Genomic DNA, 13,014 nt, shown 5'->3' with positions numbered 1-13,014 from the left:
GTTCATACTGAAGCATCAATGTAACTGCTGGAGGTGGAGCTAGTTTGAATAATTTTATAAACAGTTATATATACAGGGACAGGGGTGTTCAGTATTCTGACTTTTCTGTAATCTTTGATTTTTGGTGAGATATTGGATCATTCGAACATTTATTGAAATTAAACCAAGTGAGAAGTTTAGAGAAAAATCCCCGTTTGGTGGAGCTGTTAACTAATAGACATTTGAAATGTGACCCTGCCTACACACTGATTTTTGTATTTTAAAAGTTTGTTTTTGTGTAAAATCTTCATCTTAAAAGTAACTACTAACTAAAGCTGTCAAATAAATGTAGTAGAGTAGAAAGTACAATATTTCCCTCTGAGATGTAGTGGAGAGGAAGTATGAAGTAGCATAAAACGGATATACTCAAGGAAAGTACAAGAACATCAAAACTGTACTTAAGTACAGAAATTGAGTAGGGATACCCAAATCTGAATACGTTATCTGGGAAAGCACAAATAATGCAATAGAAGCACAATTTATGAATGGACACAAGATAAGAATGCAACATAGGACTTTGCAACATAGGACTTTGATTTCACTAACTTTTCGTTTCATTTTACTACTTTAGTCAAGTATAAGTACCTTAAACACAGTACTTGAGTAAACCCACTTACTCTCCACCACTGCCTCTATGTGTTACAACAGCAAGTGTGATGGTGATTCTGAATTGTTACTCTGACTGTCCTGCAAAGGTGAGTTGAAGGTACCCTTGATTTGAGACGGTTGTACAAAATTGAGGCAATTAAGCTCACAAGTGATCATCGTTCAATCACTGGTGCAAAAACTGTTGTCAGAAAAGGATGGTGTCATGTCCCCAGACCCCTACACCCCCCAACAACCATTCTATCACAGGGACAGAGAGCAACACAGACTGAGGGCATGAGAGTAGAAGAGACAGATGGAAAGGAAATAGGAAAGAGAGAGAGAGAGAGGGAGAAAGAGAGAGAAAGGACAATGTTGAAGTAGGCCAGAGCGCAAGGGAGGCCGTCTGTCCCAGATCAGTCGTTTACCGCGGGCAGAATGAGTGAGAGATTTTTCTTTAAAGGAGGGATGGAGAAAGAGAGAGGGAAAAGTGAGCAATGGAGGAAGAACATTAAATGTGTGGGCTAAATATGTAAAACTATAGAACCCCCCAACCCCCCCCACCCCCCCCCCCCCCCTCATGAGCCAACACAGAAGCAAATACTGGCGGAGACTAATTCCAACATCTCCTAGTCTTCTGTAAGGACACATGAGGCCAATTAAGACATAGAATCCCAGTCTCAGCGAGAGAAAGACATGCAGCTCCATGGCAAACCGCCGATCTCCAATTAATAACATTAAAAATTCAAACTGACAGAAAGGAGAGAGGGAGACAGAGGGAGGACAGATGGACATACTCCCTCTCGCTATCTCTCTGTGACACTCTCTCTCTCTCTGATGCTCTCTCTCTCTCTCTCTTTCACTATTCATTAAGAACCACATTAGGCCTATAGCAGTCCACAGCATATCAACCTTATTGAAGTGGATCCATTTATATTGATGCAGTCAAGCTAAGGACCAGCAAGACCACTGATTGCTCCCAGTCTGGCATTTAAAGTTAAGTCATTAGGTCGAAGCAATGTCTACACCATATCCATTCAGCTGCAGTTTGACGGCAAGGATCATGTAACACTCAGTTGAACATACATATAACATATCATACATTGAAAAGTGAGTGTTATCTGGTGCAGGAGTCATGCAAATAGGCTTTATGCAAACAATTCTCCAAAGACATCTGGTATCTGGGTGGAATTTCTAGCCACACATTTACATGTGAAAATTACAATGTGCAAATTACAGTGTTTCAGTGAAATTTAAATTATGACATTTCCAGTGTTCACAGGAAGTCAGACCCTTTCTTAACGCTTAAAGGTAGACGTGTGATAAAGTCACATGAATTTCACACCTAACACAGCGTATTACAGCAAGCTCAGCTGTCTATCAATCTGCCCAAGTCATACAATCAACACGTCAATCAAACTGCCAATGTGTAATATACACTGCATCTGATTGACATCTAATCATGTGGTGGGACTTAAATGATATGGCTGGTGGTCTCCATCAAAAAGAGCTTGCCTGCGCCAGTCCATACCGGCCAATTATATCACTATGAAATCCTCTGGCTGGCCTGTCATTGAAATCACCACGTATGGATGTGGCTGCTGAAAGATCTGCCTCCCACACGTTCCTGGTGCTTTGAATGTGGTGTCTGTGCCTTTTTCTGTACCGAAGAAGAATAACTCATCCGTGGAGTACAGTCAGCAGATCGGTGGAAGTTTCAATCCATCAGTGTCTGAAGGTGACCTGCTTCAAACGGCGCATTCAAAGCATATCAAGAGCACCAACTCATGATGCTTTGAGAGCGAGTCGCAACCGAGAGCTGGAGTGGGGGGGGGGGGGGACTGTTCACAAGTACGCCAAACAACCGGGCATGCAATACCAAGACAGGGCACAGGTGAGGGAGGCATTTCTGAAAGAATTGAATGGTATTGGCTGCTTTCTCAAGGCATAGACACTGCATTCAAAGCCAGACTAGTGTGTGGGAGTAAGGGCTTCCAGCAGAATCCATTAACGCTTGTCACAATGATGGTGTAATAGGAATTTTTGAAAAGTGAATTGTGCGGACAAAACTTCATATGGAGAGTTTCGAGTTCTTAGTTTACCAGTTTACTCTTACTGTTTTATTTTGTACTGGAACATTTCACAGTCGAGGGATTAGGTGATCAAACGAGACAGATGCTTCCCCTCCCTTTTTCCTCACAGTCTGGGTTGAGACTTCTCTCTTCGTCTTGGACAAGCTAAGTAATGTATGTCCTTGAGCAACTCTGCTACCCAGTTGCTGTCTTATACCAACAGGCCTCAACACCCAGCGGTAACTTTTCACTGAAAGCAGGTTTTCAGCGCCATTTCAACAGGCTGGTGCTAAACAAATCTGAAGCGATTATAAGGATCTGACCTGCAAGTCAGGACACAAGACCATCTATACCTGAAGCTCTCATAACACTCTGGCCAGCCAGTTAGAACACAACACCATCTATACCTGAAGTTATCATAATGATCTGACCTCCAAGACCACAGACTGTGGCAAGATGGCAGCTCGTACCTGTTATGGGGCAGCCGTGGCCTACTGGTTAGGGTTTCGGGCTGGAAGCCGTAGGGTGGCCGGTTTGAACCTTGACCAGTAGGAAAAATGTGAGCGGGGGAAGTGGTAGACCACTGCTCTCCCATGCCCACATCCACGGCTGAAGTGCCCTTGAGCAAGGCACCTAACCCCAATCACTGCTCCCCGGGCGCAGCCAAAGGCAGCTCAATGCTCCGGGTTAGTGTGCTTCACTGTGTATCACTACCCTGGATGGGTAAAATGCAGAGATAGAATTCAGAGTGTGTGTGTGTCACTATCTCTGCCATAAACATAGTCACTAGGGCTCATTTCCATTTCCATTTTATAAAGAGAAACAGAGCAAGTGGTCGCGGCAGTGGACAGGGCTACTGGAAGTGGCAGCATAGTACTGGAGGGGAGACCCTCTGCCGCTGACTGGTTAGGTTCCAGTGGTCATGTGCCGTGCGTGCCGTCGCTGAAGGATTCATGGTTGGCCTATTTGACTAGTCGCCCGTTGTGCTGCACGTTCAGGCCATGCCATCTCACGTTCCTCATTACAGCAGCCTTCAAACATGCCCTATAATAAAACAGAAGTGAAGCTTTTAAATAAGGGGAGCAGAATACTTCGTGACGATGCATTTCTATGAGAGTGAATAGGGGACCGTCACGGTCTCCATCAAGAAGGATTTCTGCCCCAACCCCACCCCACGTCTTGTGATCTGGGTTCCAGAAGTGAATTGTAGTGAAGTGTCTAGCTCTGCTTATGTAAAATCTTTGCTAAATTTTAATTACAGGAAATGTAAGAAGGCAGCATCAACAAGGAAAGTGACTATAATGTGATGATATGACATGGATTGGCTACAGCTGTTGGATTTCCAAGGTTGTCCATATTCCAGCCTGTGCCTTCATTCAACCCTAGATTAAGTTTGATGCTAAAACCACTTATATCTCTCATAACTCTCATATATACATTTTTGATTGGTCACGTGACAGTGTTGCACAGTGGTTTCTGATACACCAAGTGTTGTCCGGAAAAGGCTGTAGGCCCAGTTGAATAAAATCAGGCAGCACTATGGCCTAGTGCAGCACTAAAGCGACCAGTCGAATTCGGCCTTCACCTCTGTGCAGAAAGTGCTACACCGGGCTTTACACAGAAAGTGTGTTTAGACCCACTTTGGTCCAGTGCAGCACTCAAGCGTCCAGATAAATGCTAAATGTAACATTAGGCTTTGTTCTCCCGCTGAGACGCAAACATACAGTCGGACAGCCTCATAGTTCGACTCTAGTCAACCGTCATGAGAGAAATTAGCTTGGAGGCACATATCACTACTGTGCTAGATAGCTTTTGCAGCTGTCCCTCAGCCTCCCTTAGATCTCATGTGCATCTGTCCCCTTTTATTTCTTTCCCACTGTGAGAAGGTTCAGTCACACTATCCAGAGAGGAGCTAAATCTGGCCCAGCGGTGGTCCTGATTGGGTTCCCATTGAGAGGGAGTGCATGCACGAACAATCCATTTTCCGTATCACTGCACCCCGTAAATACAGGAACAGGAACCTGAAGCACAAATACAAATATACCTCCATCTAGCAAAAGTAGCAAGCACCCAACCTTGTTTCGTCGCAATGACAAAAATATGTGTGAAATGTGTACGTTTGCCATTGGGAAAAAAAACGGAATAAGATTATGAGAGTATATTCTATAGAATCCATTGCTGTATGAAAAATGTCAGCGTTCCAGTTTTCTGATTTGTCAATCGCTTCCTCATTGTGGCTAATTTTAGGTCTCCCTTTGTGAGCCACTGTCTGATTATCTACTCTGTCATTCTCTCCCTACATTCCCCTGGAGCCAGTGAACTCATATCTTTGTGTGTGTGTGTGTGTGTGTGTGTGTGATAGAGAGTGTGTGTGTGTGTGTGTGAGAGAGAAAGAGTGTGTGTGTGTGTGTGTGTGTTTAAAATATGTGTGTGTAACATATTTCATTTTAACTGCTTTGGGAACAATGTAGCACAGTTCCTCAGTCACAGCAATAACAAATAATTGAGTTTGCAACATGAAGAGAGAAGTGATAGAGAGAATAAAGGACAGAAATCTCAGAAAGATAGACAGACAGAGAGATGGTTGGACAGACAGACAGACAGTCAGTCAATCAGACAGACAGATAGATAGATAGTGTAGCAAGTTTAAGCAGGCACACTGGATCAGTTCAATTATTCTCAGCTGAGCTACTGTACGCTACAAATCCTCCATTGCTGCTACACGATATCAGATCAGAGTGTGTGATTGCTCCTCGATTCATCCTGCACGTTTTTTTGTCTTCTCTACTAACAGCTAAAGCAAGCCTAACTTTCTTTTCTGTTTGTCCACACGTAATCCCCCTCCTCCTCCTCCTCTCTCCATCATAATAGCATTCTTAGTGTATAATTACGTGTTCCTGCCGGCTGATGTGGTCACCCCCATGCACCCTCTGTCTCTCTGTGGGCGATGTTCTCTGCAGAGAGAGAGGGGGCAGAGGGACGGGGAAAGACGAAGCGAGGCGAACCGAAGCCAGGCAAGGCTGTTCGTGAATAGCTAGAGCTGAGTAAAAGCAGGGCAGTAGTAGGGGGGTTTGGCCCGACCCACAGTGACGTGCGACCTCTCCCAGAGACGACCTTTGCACTTCTTATGTGGGCCACCTTCCAACCTGTTCAGTGTCAGTCCATGGTGAAACAAAAATGACTAAAACAAAACAAAATAAAACAAGCAAAAAATGAACGCTGAAGTGGGCTTAGTGAGTATGTGCCAGTCAGTGAATGAAGACTGGCACATACGCTCACTACATTATCTGAGAGCGTGCGTTTCAATGATAATCAGGTACACATGGTAGTTGTGTGTGCCTTTGTGGATGGATGGGCACGTGAGCCTCAGCAGAGTGAGGGAACTGATGCGTTTGATTTGCATTTGAATGCACATCTGTAGCCGTGCATGTTCATTTGCTTGCCAGTGAGCCTTAGCTAAGCCACTGCATGTGAGCTAGGTGTGCTTTGATGCATGTGTGAATATGTGAAAGTGAATGCATGTGCTGTGTGTGGATAACAAGGGGTACATGCAGGACTTTGGCATGAAGAGTTAATGTAAAAATGATGTTCTATGCATGTAAAAGCAAGTGAGAGGAATAGAGTGTGTGTGTGTGTGTGTGAGAGAGAGAGAGAGAAAGAGAGAGTGCATCAGGGCTGCATGGTGTACCAAAATCACTCGCTCTGGTTGCTGGATGGGTGAGCCTACATGCATGCCAATGTATGTGGGTGGGTGTGCTTCAAAGTGTGACAGGATATGGAATGCCAAGCCCCTCACCAAATTAATTTCTCTCAACCCCCTTTTGTCTTTCCACTCTCCGTCTCATTCCTATCACTCTCTCACTCTGTCACTCCCTGTTTGAAGAATGCCACTGTTCATGATAGATCATGCAATTAAAATGGTATTGACATCATAGCCTCAATATCCCCCTGTCATTCCTTGACTTCTCTGCCTGTCTGTGTCTGTGTCTGTCATGCAGGTACATTCACTCCTCCATTCTCTCTCTCTCAATTAACATAAAGCACTTTGCTTTTGTTGGAAGGGCTCTTCAAGCGCTCCATGCCATTCTCCGTGCCACCTCCTACTCCTCCTCTATCTTTCTCTCTCTCTCTCTCCATCTGACTTTACCCCATCCATCGTGTGTTTCAGGTTGCAGTGAGGGCAGCAGCAGCAGCTGTGCGGTGGCGCTCCGTGCCGGTTTCTCTGTGGGACAGCGACGGCACGCAACGGCACATGACCACTGGAACTTAACCAGCGGCAGAGGGTCTCCCCTCCAGTACTATGCTGCCACTTCCAGTAGCCCTGTCCACCGCCGCGACCACTCGCTCTGTTTCTCTCTTTCTCTCCATCTCTCTAGCCCTCTCATCCCAGAAGCTCTACCCCCCATTGGACACATATCCTTGCAGAAGAAAGGCGAGACATAAGAAAAGAGAAAAGAGGGGGATGCCTACTTACTGTCTTCCCTTTTAATCACTCTGTGCAGATCCCTCCTTGGTAAAATGGAGAGGATGTCTGTGGAAGTATTCGCGAGAGAAAATCCAACAGCCCGCCGAAAAATAAAGAAAAAACAAAGAAAGAAAAAAATAGGGGGAGGAGAAAGAGGAGAGACAGATAAAATAAAAAAATGAGGGGGAAAAAATCACCACGGCAACAGTCAGGCCCTTTTGAATATCACATTTTACAGTGTGTCCGACGATCCGAGTGGCACGGGGAGTTGGTGCATATCCTGGACAGCCAGGCGGTGTTCCAGTGGCTACTTAGTAGTAACACTTCTATTTCCTTTGCTGCCGACAATCGGTCTCTCTCTCTATCTATCTCTCTCTCTCCCTTCCTTCCTCCCTCCCTCTCTCTCCCTCCCTCCTCTTGTACCACGTTCAAACAGCCCTGATCTCTCTCTCTCTTTCAGCTGGTTGGTCGCTTTCTTTCACCCTCGTCCTCTCATCTCCCTCCCTCCATACCTGGCTTTCTCAACAGAGCTATCGCCCCTCCCCCTCCTTTCCCCATCTCTCTCTCTCCTTCCTCTCCATTAGCCTTCACATAGAGCACACCCTCCCTCCCTCTCTCCGTCTTGCGCTCTCCATTTCTTTGATGGTTTGAGGAGTTTTAGACTCTTAGCTGAGGAGAGGAGATGCTTTTTGACATGAGACTACAGCAGAGAGCAGCAGGAGAGCATTACAGCGTGAAACAGCCGAGCATCATTTGTTACACACACCCAAGAACATGAATGACAGAAAAACGACACTGGTACTGTGCACTCCCATTGCAAATAAATGGAGCAAGTATGCAAGCCATGGAGCAACACATACCATTGCAGTTTTTAAATGATGAAGCCATTAGCTCTCTCACTCTCTTTCATACAAACCCAACCGCTTGATGCACGCTGCAGAGTGCACACAAAGCCAAACTGCCTTAAATATGAATTAAGAATGAGGGAGCTGTGTGCGAGAGGACGGGAGGAAGTACAGCTGCAATGCTTATTAGCATACAGAGGGAAGGAGAGGCGGGAGGAGAGAGAGAGAGACGGAGAGAGAGAGAGAGAGAGAAACAGAAAACAAAAGGGCAAGAGGAGAAAATAAAGCACCAGTAAGAGAATACATGCATAAGACAAACACAGATTGAGTTAGATAGATAGATGAGAGAGCAAGAGAATGGAAGGACAGGGAAATGGCAAAAGAGCACCAGGGCAAGCTAATGAACAATGTACACCAATTACCATCATCTTGATCTGCTACTGACAGCTGCTCAAAAAGGCCTCCCTCTAGCCGACACGCCCCTTTAATGGATGCTAACGTATAAACCTATAAAGCTGGTATCCCAGCATGCGGTTGGATGAGTGTGTTTTTGCGTGCATGTCTGCAAACAACAGGGAGCCGCATTCAGCCACTGTGTCTCTGGACTTGCATGCATGAATTATGATGTTCATACAAACAGTTGTGCTCTGCAGGAGCGAGCGTGTGTTAGTATCAGTGGCAGTGACTGACTGCGAATGAATAGATGTCACATGCATGGTTTCTCATAGGAGCAGGGACTTGGGCAGAGGAATGTCTCTATGTGCATGAGTGAGAGGGAGCCAAATTGCACTAGGCTTGTGTGCGAACTGCAGTTATATAACAAAATCAGCGAGAAGTGATGGCGTGTGTCTAATGTGTCAGTTTGCATGGCTTTGCATACAGGAGTGACTGTGTGAGGTGTGTGTGTGTGTGTGTGTGTGTGTGTGTGTGCATGGATTTGTGGGTGAACAAATGGACGACTGTCAGCCTGGATCTGTGCTGGGAACCCCCCACGGTGCAACGGAATAAAAATCCTAGCGGCACAATCATGCAAAAAAAATAAGACCACGGGTAGGATCACGGTAAATGAAGTGACTCGCCATGCATTAATGCCAGTGGCAGTGTCTTGGGTGCTAAAATATTTCAGACTGACACTTAAACTTCATGTAATAAAGCAAAAGTAAGATCCATCCCTCCCCAATTTGGATCAATTTTATTTTGTCTGACTGATTTAATGTAGCCATGTTGACATATCGACTATGTTCAGTGGACATGGTGCTCACAAACAGTGCTGATTCACACCCATACCCACACCTTTTCACATCGCTCTTTGTTCTCAATCCATCATCTAGTCCCTCTTCCACCTTTCAGCTAATTTATTTGCTCTCTCCACCCTGCTTGCTACACTCATCCTTCAGCACTTTGCAGTCTCAGTCTCCCTCTCCTTACACTGCACTCGTTTCTCAGTGTTATGAATGGTCATGTCTTCCCTCACATTCCCATGGCTGTTTGGACTCTGCATCAGACGATCTGACAGGTGGCATCACAAACACCGCTCTCCACTTCTCCCTCGGTACATCACCCTGACCAGTCATCTGTTTCAAATCAGTGTTCTCCTTCAGGTGCTGTTGCCGCTCTGAAGAGTCAGGATTGTGGCCTATTCCAGCAACATTCAGAAACTATTTGCACACCACAAACATAGAAGAATATAAAGTCAATCATAAGCATAAATGATGTTTATGGCTGTATCGCAACAGAGTTAATTATCGGACGACTTGTGTTATTGGCAAACGTTCGAGTTGTCATGTTAACCCATTATTAAACTGAGCATATTGATTGTTAATCCATTATTAAACTTTTGATTGTTAAACAGAATGGCCGATGTTTGACACTGTCCAATAACTGACATAGCTAAGAGGTGGACCAGGTGATTACCTCCTTCATGTTTTTGGAAGTGTGCACCATGAAACAATGGCCCTTTGACGTTTGATCCATCACCACAAACACTCACACTCCATTGTGTGAGGTAGGGCGAAGAGGATGTTTGGGAATGTATCCAAAATGTGTGAAGACTTCAGCACCCATTATTGTACTTCTTGGGCTGAATTTGGTAGCATAGCAAAGGCCACTGAAGTTAATGGGCCTGGGTAATCCATCCCTCTCTCCAGGGTTGTATAATCACTCCATGGATCAAACAGTTGTCAGAAGAACGGCTCCAAGCAGTTCCAATCCCAACATCCACAAAAGTGCAATCTTAGAAACCTATTTGAGTTAGAGATACAAGAGGGAAGCCTCAAAGTGTCACCCACGACCCACGGAGCTATAAGCCTCCATATGGGTGTGAATTTAAAAAAAAAAAAAAAAAATGTAAAGGGTAAGGATCATTTTCCAGAAGTGGCTTAAATTACAGTTTTCTACACTAAAATCAATCACATTGTATCCCCAAGTATGTGTACTGTGACCTTTAGTTCAATTCATACATTTCAAATGTACCTTGATATTTCCGATTTTTTTTTAATGGAATTCATAGAATCACACATTGTTATGATAAAATCTAATCTAAGATGGCTCAACTCAGTAGATGCTCACACTTGAATCACATGCTACTGGTCCACTCATACTGCTTCACCACTACAAAGAGGCTCTCGCATGGTAAATGCATCCTTTTGATCTTGCATCCACTGCTGGGGATGGATGAATGTGCCTTGTAGGCATGCAGGGAGAGGTTTTGTCAATGCAAACCTTAAGAGCCAAATGGCATTGTTATGTGCCAAGCGGTAGGAGGAAATACTGGTAAGGTGGGAAGAGGGATTACTGAACAATGTAAAGACAAGAAAAGGAATGCAGGGCACAGAGGACTCCAACCACTAAAAGTGAGTGCCAATATAGTTGTTGCCAAAATGCGAGGACATCACCTCACGCTAAGAAGCTCTTGTTAAGAAGTAGGCTAAGCATGTTGAGGTGCTAGCTGTTGATTTCTTCTTTCTTTCTTTCTTGAAGGGATCTGGGGAGAAAGTAAGCCCTGACAGACACCAGTCCCTGAGTGTTTCTTTATCAGCTCCCAAGACAACCAAAGTATTGGACATGTGCCAGTCGCTTTGGCACTGAGCTACTCTCAGCTTGAGCTGATGCCAGGGTCAGCAGTATTAACATGTAATGTTGACAGGGGTAACATCATTGGTCAGGTAAGTGTTTGACCCAGTTTTGACTAAAGCCTTCAGAGCAGCACTTGATTGCTGGTTCAATTGTTCCAGCAGGCTAGCCCGGTAGCGTTTGTGTAAACAACACAGTGAGCGCTGCAAGCACTCGCAGGTATTGGTTAGGATTGGCGTGGGACTGGCATCTGAGGGCCTGAGGTGCCATAATAGTCTTCCAAGCCATGCCTTAGCAGCCTGAAACTCAGGATGATTTCTTGAGCTGCTGGTACACTGCCTGTGTCCTCATTATATATATATATATATATATAAAAGCCTGTTCCACTTGGATTCACACTTAACCCTTCACTTTCCGCAGACAAGGCCGCAAAGTAGGTCATGGGTTGCCACAGAGTGTACGAGCGGAGGCAAATGAGGTTGGGAGCAGGGCAAGCATGAGAAGAAGGGCGTGAGTGATGGTAAAGAGAGACAAGGAGGGTATGAAGTAGGATTAGCACAGGGGAGAGACAGAGGGTGGGCTGGGTATAGGGAGGCATCTAAGGGGGTTAAAGAGAGAGAATGATACAGGAAGGGGTACTGGAGGGGTAAGGGGGGTAAATGTCAAGAAATTGGCCACACTAAAGATACCGTAGCAGTGGAAGAGAGCTGCCGCACGGAGATCCCAGGAGCTGAGAATCGAGGTAAAAAGAATGACGCAAGTACAGGAGGAAAAAAGAGGATTTAGAGCGGGGGAGAATGTGTAGCCACAAAAGACAAAGAGGCCATAAAAGGAGAAATCAGGGACAGACATGCTTCATAATAGGGATAAAACCAGTGACAGCGTAACACGGATCACATACAACATGCAGAGATAATTATGGTTCGCAGAGATAAGCACATGGACTTGACGATGCAGTCCACGATTCGGTTTTGTGAAAGGTTGATGTTTGAGCTCAACAGCTCATCAAATGACACCCACCCTTCCATGCTGCTGAAGCAACATCTTGATTGGCTGGGACTGTTTATGTGTCTACGAACACCAAAGGTTTTGACCGCAAACACTAAACAGACAGTAAGATGGGTGAGGAGCAATTTGATGAATTAGACAAAAGAATGTATGGGATCAGAATCGCAGACTCCACCAACACTGAATATGTGCTCATAAGGAAGTGCGGTTGACACATAAGGTTTTGAATATCATCCTGTACTTTCGGACATCTGCATGAGCTCTAACCATTCTACCTAAGGATTTATTTCATGTGTGAGTTAGGTCTTTATAAACCGTAGACAACAATGTCATTTGGTGACTCATTTATCAAACATTCATATAATGTCTACGTTGTGTATCCCTCTATATGGAGCGCAGTTAAGAAATCTGTCAAATCAATTTAAAAGTGCTCATTAAATGAGTGGAAGTTAATAAGGGTCAGCCTGGGGTGGCGGCTATCCTTTCCCCCTTATTTGACCTTTGTAAAAAAGTGAGTCATAATAATTACACTAGAATCTTATACGTTATATCTTGCCACAGCAATACTAAAACACTTTCTGTATAATAAAGGTTTCATGTGGAAAACTTTGCAGGTAAAAATCAGCTAAATTTAACTTTACAATCTACAATAAAGGTAGAAAAAGTGGAAGTGGAAGGACAAATGTTTGATATAATCTGATGATTTCTGTGGTTGCATGCGGTATATGGGTAATCTCTGCTAATCTGTATTAAATTGAAAATACATTTCACTTATAGACAAAGGTTTTTTTTTTTTTTTAGCAAATACGATTTAATATGTACATTTTTACATTCTTACAGCAGAACAGCTTTTTTTCTATTAATATATATAAAATAACCAACTGATTCCCAAACATTAGGATGGAATATCCTGAAACTGATTAGATTT

The sequence above is a fragment of the Sprattus sprattus genome, assembly GCF_963457725.1.
Source record: "Sprattus sprattus genome assembly, chromosome: 18".
Lineage (NCBI taxonomy): Eukaryota > Metazoa > Chordata > Actinopteri > Clupeiformes > Clupeidae > Sprattus > Sprattus sprattus.
The sequence above is the reverse complement of the archived record's forward strand: the minus strand, read 5'-3'. Positions refer to the sequence as shown.